At 48.8% G+C, this 9966-nt stretch overlaps 1 long non-coding RNA gene across 1 annotated transcript; it reads left to right on the top strand.

The window, feature by feature from the left end:
* The first annotated feature begins 922 nt into the window (after positions 1–922).
* Positions 923–5794, top strand: LOC130543240 (uncharacterized). Its single transcript, XR_008958437.1, has 2 exons — positions 923–3445; positions 5268–5794. It is a non-coding gene; the product is annotated as an uncharacterized LOC130543240 (long non-coding RNA).
* The last annotated feature ends 4172 nt before the right edge of the window (positions 5795–9966 follow it).

Genomic DNA, 9966 nt, shown 5'->3' with positions numbered 1-9966 from the left:
TACCTAACTGGGAGCCTGAGACCAAAGCCTCATCACTCGCATTGTGGGCCCCGGGCCCAGAACATCGGCATCACCCAGGAGCTTGCTAGGAAATGCAGACTCTCGGGCCCCACCCCACCTTAGCCAGCCTAGAGCTTGCATGGTGACGAGATCCCCAGGTGGTCTGTGTGCGTGGTCACACTTGGGGGAGATCCTGGTCGAACTGCTGTGATGTGTGGTGTCCCCGGGGCTGTCCCCACCGCCCGCATATCTTGCGCCTCGCCGGCATGCCTTCTCTCTGCTTGCTTCGAGCTCACTGTCCAGAGCTCAGCGGAGGAAACCAGTAGAAGCCACATCCAGACCACGGTCTTAGTGATTGTTCAGCAGCTCTGAGATGAAGGTTTGAAGAGAACAAGAGATTAGAATCCGTAGAACTGATGTAGGGTGATGTCTACAACCACGTTACCGCTTTGCAGACACTGGACTGTAACTAGGATATTTTTGTTATTTAGAGAAAAATAAATACTGTAGGCTTGCTAACCAGAGGCCTTTCTAACATGCTTAAATGCCATTCAGAAGGCCCTGAGTGAAAGGTCTAACGACTGAACAGCAAAGGTAAATTATCCCGGCCTGTGGGTGTTTATATATGATGATGGAATGCAAACAAGCATTGTTTGGCTCCGAAAGCAGAACCGGAGAAAACTTCATCTAGGTATTTAATTATACAGGGCAGAGCAGAAATAGTCTTTTGTTTCCTCACCAGCCCATGGTTAAAAACCCATAGGTCACTCTAAATCAGAACGCATCACAGTGGATCAGAAGGAACTGGAACATAACATTTCGCAGAAGGCTTGTGCATTTCTGGCTGTGTTCTTCTCTGATAAGGCTGTTTGTACTGTGTAATTCATGTATGGAGTTGAAGAACGTGGCTGCCGTGCGTGAACGCGCACACACGCCCCGACACGCACATGCACACACAGACACATGCACACACAGACACTGAGACTCAGCCTCTTTAGGGTTTCTGTGAGAAAACAAAATGATCAGAGATAGTCATCTGGCGTTTAATTCTGCCTAGGTAAAAGAAAGATCGGAGATGAACGTTTCTCCTGCGTGCATATGTGGGTTGCACAACCCGATAAAGTCAAGGTGCTGGGCTGTAGCTTTTGTTTTTGCCAGTTTCTTATGAAATATCAGGGCTTTTCCACGCGTGTGAGAGCCAAGGCAGGGAACTAGAAAGATAAATGATTTAATTCAGGCTGTCAGGTTCTGTTTGCTTGGAAGCAAGGATTCGCAAGGAGAAAAGCACATTAATTGAGGTCTCAAGGTGGTGGTAGAACACATTTTCTTTATTACTGCTTTCTGTGTAGGGGATTGCTTTTTTTTTTAAAGTTTATTCTGTCTTGTTCAGTCAACTTTTATCGAGTAGGTCCTGTGCTAGGTGGGGAAAATTAAAGTGACTAAGACCGGCTTGTAGGAAATGGACCGCAGGAATGGTAGATACAGGGAGGAGAGAGACTCGGGGAGTTTCCTCTGGGGCTGTGGCAAAGGGCTTTCTCCAAAGAAGCTGACCCCCAAGCTAGATTTTGAGAAGGTCTTTGCCAGGCAGTAAGGATAGAAAAGGCACTCCAGGCACATGGAACGATAGGGGCAAAGTGATACTTGTGTGGAAGAATGTGGTGCGTGTGGATGTCAGCGTGTGGGCTGAGAGACCCGGGAGAAGGAGCAGAGGAGAAAGTTACTTGTGATACAGAGGAGGCGTGTGTGTTAGGAGTTGGTCATGAGGGGTCTCGTGGCTTTTTAGGCCACGCAGGATCATAGAAAACTGTGCCAGACTTGGGTCAGGTGTGGGTGGCCAAATTTGGAGGAATTTAGAGGGCTGTTTTTACGGATTTGGGCTTTGAGCCAAGGAGCAATGGAAGCTACAGAAGGGAAGCCATGCTTAGATTTGTGCTTTGGAAAGATTATCCCACTTGCAGGGTGAAGGATGGCTGGTAGGAGGCGAGAATGGATGCAAACAGACCTGTCAGGAGTCTACTCTAAAGTCCTGACCAGGGAGGAAAGTGGCCTGGTCTAGGGTGACAGAGTCAAAGTGGAGAGAAGTGTTTAACTCAAAGAAACATTGCATGTAGGTGTTGAAGGGGAGGGAGGTGTCAAGGTTATTCTTCCCGAAACAGGGTCCAAACTTCCTCCTGTTTGGCTCCCACAGACAAACACAATGGGCCATCCAGCCTTCAAATGGCCCTACAGGTCTGGGGGCCCCAGGTGGGCTGTGTCCAGGCTTCTGGGGACATCTTACCCTCTGGCATCTAGAGCCTCTAAGCTTTCAGTAAATGTCAGAACCAAGTCAGATAAACCAGTGTGACGGGTGACCCGATCTTGAGTCCAGTCTTTAGTGTCTTCTCTCCCACTGAACTCCTGTAATCTGCTGTATGGTCGATCCTGTAAATTAACTCTCTCACTATCCGTGACACCTCCCTACTTAACCCTTCGGCACTTCGAGGCCAGGAAGCTGAGAACTACATTTCCCAGCTGTCTTTGCAGGTCAGGTCATGCATGTGACTGAGGTGCCCCCAAGCAAACACAGCTGCTCAGGACTGACAGGCAGAAGTGAGCAAGGTATGGTGGCCGCTAAGCAGGAGATCAGATATTCTGGCCAACAAGGTGGCAAAGTCTTGTTTTTCCAGGGCAGTGGGTGGTGGAGTTACCCGTGTCCACTCCCTACTGTCATGCAGCTGCTTTTTCTGGCTGCTTTGTTCCTATTTGTAGCATCCAAACCCAATTTTCTGGCCCATGCCAGTAATTATGTAAGTTACCTCAGACTTATCTGCTTCAAGTATTGAAGTGAATTCTGTTGCCTGCACTTAACTTCGTTCATTCTGATACATCTTCTTTGTTGTTTGTGTAGTGTTACTTTTCTCTGCACGGAGTGTGAACTCTTTAAAGACAAGGGAAAGGTCAGGGGTCCTCTGTAATGTACATCAAGGTGGATTACAGCCCTTTTTGCCTGCTTGACGGCCAATCATTCTTCTTCCAGAAATAGGAGATTACCAGATTGTGCCCCAATTTTCCTCTGAAGAACCACATCTTCTCTAGTCTCAGTCTACATGCTTTTGTAGTGGTGATTCCAGCAAGAGCCAAGGATGGGCATGTGACTCAAGTCTGGTCGATCGGACTGGTGCACGTGGCTCGTGTAAAGACGGCACAGGACCCGGTCAGAGCCCGTGATCTGCAGTCTCAGGGTTTTGGCTGGGACTGTTGAGAGAGAGGGGCTTCCGTCTACTCTCTTTCTGTTAGAACTACTGGTAAGGAGGAAAGGGTGAGCCAGGTGCTGCTGGAGGCGCTGCGTGAGACTGAGAAGGCGGTCAGCCAAGACAAGCGAAAGCAAGAAACCGCTGATTTGTTGGAGACTTGCATGGATCCGGCATTGCCTGAAGACAGCCCTACCCTTGGTCTCTTCAGTTAGGTAAGCCAACAAAGCACACACACTTCCTCTCTCTCTCTCTCTCTCTCTCTCTTTCTCTCTCTTCCGCGTTAGCCAGGGAACTGGGGTTTTTGTCACTTGCAAGCTTAAGTCTTGACTAAAACAGTTGTCCATAAATATCTCCTGATTGGCTTTTCAAAACAAAAAAGCAAAAAACCAAAACGAAACAAAACCCACCACCAACAAAAACCTGAAGGCCTTGATTCCCTGTTTCTTTTTCTTTTAAAACTTTCTTTCACTTTGACTCCAGACTTTCTTCAAGTGACCATCGTTATGACATGGCTGCACTTTCCATGATTTGATGGGACAAACAATGCAAATAAAACTGAAATGCACCCTGATCTCTTATCGTCTTAAATAAATTGGCAGCTGCGTCTGGAAGGAAAGAGGCTCCAAGGGAGGGCCAAGCCATGAGAAGGATGTGGCTCTGAGCTCTGCTCTGTGGTGGGTGCTAATTGCCTCTGTAGAGCATGATGGTTCAGAACGTGTGCGATAGCGCCATGTGCAATTAGGGTTACCTGGGTTTGAGTGTTACTTCCACACTCATTAGATGTGTGACCTTGGCCAGGTTGCTTAACTTCTATGAATTCAGCTCAAACTGGCTTATAATTCAAGAGGAGTTTATTGGCTTATGAACCTGGAAAGTCCGGGGAGGTGTCTAGCTTCAGGTTGGGCTGGATCCAGTTGCTCAGAAGATGTACATCGCGAACCTGTGGTGCTTCCTGTCAGGGCTGGATCTTCAAGCTGGCTTTCCTCGGGGCTGGCTTCGTTCTCAAGCAGTTGGGTTCATTCTCGTGGGAGGAACATGGCCTGGAAGAGCTCCAGGCTTACAGCTTCCTGGCTTCACCCTCCCAGCAGAAAGCGCACATCTCTTGCCCTACAGCTCCTGTGACAATCTGAGGGAGAGTTCTAAACAGGACAGCTTGGGTCCCAACCACGTATCTGGATGAGGCAGTTAGGTCAGAGATGGGGGAGGGAATGTTTCTCCAAGGAAAACAGGGGGCTGTTCCTGGAAGAGGGAGCTGATGGTAACAGGGTAAAAACAACAGATGCCACTTCTAACTCTCCTAGGCTGTGTTCTCTGGGGGAAAAGTGGAAATGTAATAGTTCCCACTTCACAAGGTTTTTGTAAAATGAAATGAGTTAATGTTTGGGGAGCAGATGCTCTTGGTGCCCCACCCATATCCCCACAGCCTTTAACCATTTCCACGGACGTGGCCCCAGATCCTCACCTCGGGCATCCCTCTGCCTGTGGACTCTGTGCCGCTGCCAGACCCCACTTTGTCGGTGCCTGCTGTGTGTCGTATAGGCTGGGGAGTTAGCAACAGCGGGGAGCAGCCTTTAGCTGCAGAGCTGGAGGGTCAATACCCAGGCCCCGCCCCCCTCGCCCGTGAATGGGTGACAACGACAGGTGCAGTCTCCGCTGCTCCAAGGGGTTCCCAAGCAGTCCTGAGTTCCAGTTGCCCACAGTAACACCCACCATGCCCCCTCCAGTTCCAGTTCTCACTTCTCTTACTTCCCTGCTGCGTTTCCTAGGGTCTCCTCCCAAACACACAGACGACCCTGCAGTCCTGTCTCAGGGAAGCGCAAGGCAAGCAAGGTTGTCCTGTGCTACGGTCATGGCGGTCATACCGCAAGCACTCAGTGCCTGCTTGTTGGTGGGACCGCCACAGTGATTTTCTGCCGTCGTTTCTTGTCGCCTCAGTGCTGTGCCCCTCCTTCCGCCCTTGCTTTCCTGCGCTTTTCACTGTTCCACTGTTCCTCTGCCTCGTCTCACTACTTCTTCCTTTCCATCTTTCCCCAGGGCAACTCTAATTTTGATGAGAGGATGGAAAATTTTCAACAATTAACAGAGAAAAATTGGCAACAAGAAAAACGGGTGGATCCAACACCACTCGTCGGGACTGGCAACTTCTTGAAGGCAGGAAGGATGCTGGCTTTTCCCTTTGCCTTTGGAGGAACACGGGAGTTTGTATTCAGAGGGCTTTTAAAAATAAGACGAATTAGCAGACTTCATTTTAATAAAGGAAGGAGACTGAATGAAATCTACTTCCTCTGTGGATCACATCTGCTTCCCCGCTGCAGTTTTAGCCAAAATGATCATTTTTTTATCTACATCCACGACAATTTGGCCTCTCGCATCTGCAGAGCGGAGCCACCATTCACTAAATGATACTCTGGCGGTACGAGACTGTTCATGCACCTCATTTATAAACAAGGAACACACCCCAGCATCATCTGGACTATTAACCGATTTCCAATATGAGATTAATGCAAAACTTATTTCTTGGGGGGGAAGGGTTTATGAATAAAGATGGATTTTCTCATTAATGGAGTGATGTCAGTTCCACACATCACACACTTTTGGTGTGACAAGTTGTGACTTGGCAACATGACAGGAATGCATGCAGAAGAAAGTTTGGTTTGTCTTGAGAGAACGCACCACAGTGGATTCAGAAATCAAAACCTTTCTGCTTTGGGTTTCTACCTTCAGACCTCTGAATACTGCACGGCAAGAAGTTGGCAAAGTGGCTGGGGTGATCTTTTCGCAATGAGCCTGCAGCTCTCTCCGCTTCCCGAGGGGTTGTCTGCATCTGTTCTGGGCCCCAGTGGGGATCGAGGGGGGGTGGCTTGCCTTTATGTTGTTGGGAACCAGCAAACAAACCTCCACGTTATGGTGCTAATGCCAGGTGAGCAAACCTACCGAGGAAGAATTCTTTCAGGGTGACAGGGCTGCCCTGGGAGAGGGGTGAGCTGGGCAAAGAGGGAGGCATTTTATCAGAAGTCTCTCCAGGTGTCCCTCCTTGGGCCTTCCCTGTTTAAAAAGAAAGAGCTAGAGATCTGAAGGCAGCCAAACATTTGTGGCTGGAGGCCAGACTCCATTTATACAAATGTTTTCCTGTTTGCTGCTCAGAGGAGATTCTTTCCACCTGTTCCGGCCTCTCCCCTCCGCCACATGTCTCTGCAGGTCCTGGGCCTGCTCTGTGGATCCCCGCACCCGTTTTCCTGTGTGTTTGGAGACAGGAAAGATGAATTTTCAGGGAAAGAGAAGTCACGAGCCAGGGGTCTTCTGTTCGAGACCGAGCTCTGCCTTTCAGTAGCTTAGCTGTGGGTTGGAGGAGGTTGGAAGTCTGAGCCTGTTTCCTTATCCATAAAACAAACATAGTAATGGCTTCCTGACAGGGTCCTCATGAAGAGTGGATGAGCTAGTGAACGTGCGATCAGTGTTAAATGAACACATCTCACAAACGTGCACCTATCCCCAATTGGGGCAGTTAGAGGGGGGAACCATGCTCTCTCTTCTTGGGCGGTATGTGGACCAGTCATATAAGAACAGTACTGTGATGGGCTCAGTTAGAGATGGATGGGAGAGGTGGGGGGGGGTCTCAAAGTTTGGGGTCAATTCCTACTACTTTGTAGCTAGCTGACCTTGGGCAGCTTCCTTAGCATCTTTGAGCCGATTTCCACATCTGTGAAATGGGGATAAGCTGTCTAGATTCTCCTAGGATTGGTGTGAGGAATGAATCCATTCATTCAACAACTAGGAAAGGGGATCACAGAGACAGAATTAACTTCCTCTACGGGGGTGGAGGTGGGACCCGAGCTGAAGCCAGGGAAGCAGTAAGCTACCGCAGGCACAGAATGTACGTTTGAGCTAAAATATACAGTTGACCCTTGCATAACACGGGTGGGAAATGCATGGGTCCCCTTACAGGTGGATTTAAAAAATAAATACAGCACAGTACTGTGAATCTATTTTCCCTTCCTTATGTTTTTCTTAATAACATTTTCTTTTCTCTAGCTTACTTCCTTGTAAGGGTACAGTATATAATACATATGCAAAATGTATGTAATCAGCTATTTATGTGTTGGTAAGGCTTCGAGCCAACAGTAAGCACAGTAAGCTATTCATAGTTAAGTTTTTGGGGAGTCAAAGACCCAGATCTTTGACGGTGTGGGGGTCTGCCCCAACCCATACATTGTTCAAAGGTCAACTGTAAATGAGACTAAATTACAGACTAGATTTTTTTTTAAAGATTTTTACTTATTTATTTGAGAGCAAGAGAGAGAGAGAACAAGTCAGGGAGAGGGGGAGAGGAAGAGGGAGAAGCAGATTCGCCACTGAGCAGGGATCCCCACATGGGGCTCGATCCCAGGACCCCAGGATCATGACCTGAGCCAGAGGCAGATGCTTAACCCACTGAGCCACCCAGGCGCCCCCAGATTACAGACTAGATTTCTACAGAAGCAATAGTCTATATTTCTATAGTAGAAATAGTATCTACAGAACTTGATTTAGACAGGAAAGCTAAGAAACCCCAGGCATTGGTCCTCATCTTATATTTTCCAGTCTTTTTATGTTTAATATTTATAGGAGTGAGGCTGCAGGAGGATTAAAATGGGGGACAGCATGAAGAATGCTTCCCTCTTTCCCCAAGCCTGGAGACAAAGGAAACAATGGAAGGAATGATGGAGGTGAAGCCCCTTTATACAATAGTGGTGAGATCAGCACTAATTTTGATAACGGAATAGAATTTCTGTGGGTCTAATACTTCTTAAAAACTATTGTATTTTTGAAGTGAGGTCAGTCAGCATTATTTGGGTCTGAAGTTAGTACATTAAATTTCATCTCTCAATGTTCTTTCTGACATCATTTTTTTTTAAGAAAAAAATCCTTTCTCTTCATTAAAATCTGTAGTGGCCAATGCGGTTAGGGACCACTGGTTTGAAACACCATTGTTCATGAACCCAGAAAAGAGGATGATGACCTATTTTTTTTTTTTTAAAGATCGGTTGACATAGCTTTGAAACATAAGTCAATCTCAGAAAACAAAAACAAAAACAAGTATTTAGCCAGAAATCTAATATTTTCTGAATCTCTACTTGGGAGCGATGCTATTTGCAAGAAGACAAACTGTCTTTCTAGAGAGATCCTTTCTCCTGCTTTATTTCCCCTCTGAAATCCTGAGCCGATGTTTGTGACATCACTGGGTTGCTGTGGAAATGTTTATTTCACAGAGGATTTCGACCTCAAGTGGGGAATTTGCGGGAGGAAGTGTGAAGTCTTGGAAAAACACAATTGGTTTGAATACAAATGGGCAGCATTTGGAAAAAGAATTCAGAAAGAAAACAATATAAATTGCCTATAACAGGTTGTTTCGAGTTTTCCTGTGTTCAAATACTTGTAAGAGCATCTTATACCGATTTGCCCATTTTTATTTGAATTTTACTCACTAGAAAGATCTGTATAAAGAGTTATAGGGAGCAGGTAAGGAATGGCTTTTTGTATTAAAAAAACCCCTTTTGGCTACTCAGTTATTAAAATTGAGAAAAAGGTTTAGTCCTAAAATACCATTTTGAGGTGGGGGGAGATTATATCCGCTTATATTTTTAGACCATACAACAGACTTAAGAGAGGAGCTCCATTTGAAGAATTGCGACTCAAGGGGCCTGAGTTTTAGGTGCAGAAGCTACAAAATCCCTTTTCGTTTTAAACTGTTAAATCAACAGAACGCCAAGCTAGAGCCTTTCTTCCTGCTGGGGCAGTATTGTCCCCTAAATCCACTTTCCAGTTTTCTCAGCCTAGCCTAGTTTGATGTAGCATTGACTTAGCTTAACTACAGCAACCGGCGAAAGGAAGTGGGTTTGCATTTGGGATGGGAGGAGGCGGCCACGGGTGCGTGTGTGTGTGTGTCTGCGTGTGCGCACGCGGGGGACGAGGGGCACCGGGAATCGAGACACAGCAACTGTGTGAAAATAATTTCCCCGTGACTGGAAGAGGGGTCTCTGCACGGGAAAGCAATTTTAGGAATAAAAAAAAAAAAAAAAAAATCTTCAAAGAGGGCGGGAGGAAGGCTTGCCGGGAGGGTGCGGGGCGCAGCGAGGGACTTGTGCGTCTCCGCGGGCATCCTCCTAACCCCCTCCCCTCGCGCCCACCTGCCCGCCGCCGCACCCGCGCCCCCTGCCGTCCCGGGGCGCGCACGGCCGGCCGTGGGGGGGCTGCAAAGGTCTGGCGGCGCGGGCTGATTTAGTGGCCGGGGCTGTAGTACAGGCTGTCCCCGGCAGCCGGCGGAGTCAGCGCGCCCACGTGACGGCCCCGGCTCTCCGGTGAGCTCCCCAAACAGACGCACACCCAGCCACACGCGCGCACACACACACGCACGCACCCCCGCGCGCACACGCCCGCCCGCCCGCCCGCTCTGCCTCTGCGCCCTCCATCCCGGCTCGCTCATTCTCTCGCCCTCTCGCTTCCCCTGCGGTCTCTCGCTCTGCGCGCACACACCACACACACGCACACGCACACACACACGCGCGCACACACGCAGCCGGCACAGGCGGCGGCGGCGGCTGCCCAAGTCAGGACGAGCCTCTGTAGGTACCGTCTTGAGAAGGCGGCAGCGGCGGCGGCGGCGGCGGCAGCAGCAGCGGCGGCGGCGGCGGCGGCAGCCCGAGCATCCCTCCTCAGCCGGAGAGCTAGCACCGCCGAGAGTTTGCGTTCCCCT

Source organism: Ursus arctos, unplaced genomic scaffold, assembly GCF_023065955.2.
Source record: "Ursus arctos isolate Adak ecotype North America unplaced genomic scaffold, UrsArc2.0 scaffold_9, whole genome shotgun sequence".
Lineage (NCBI taxonomy): Eukaryota > Metazoa > Chordata > Mammalia > Carnivora > Ursidae > Ursus > Ursus arctos.
Note: the sequence above shows the minus strand (reverse complement) of the source record. Positions and strands in the feature narration are given on the sequence as shown.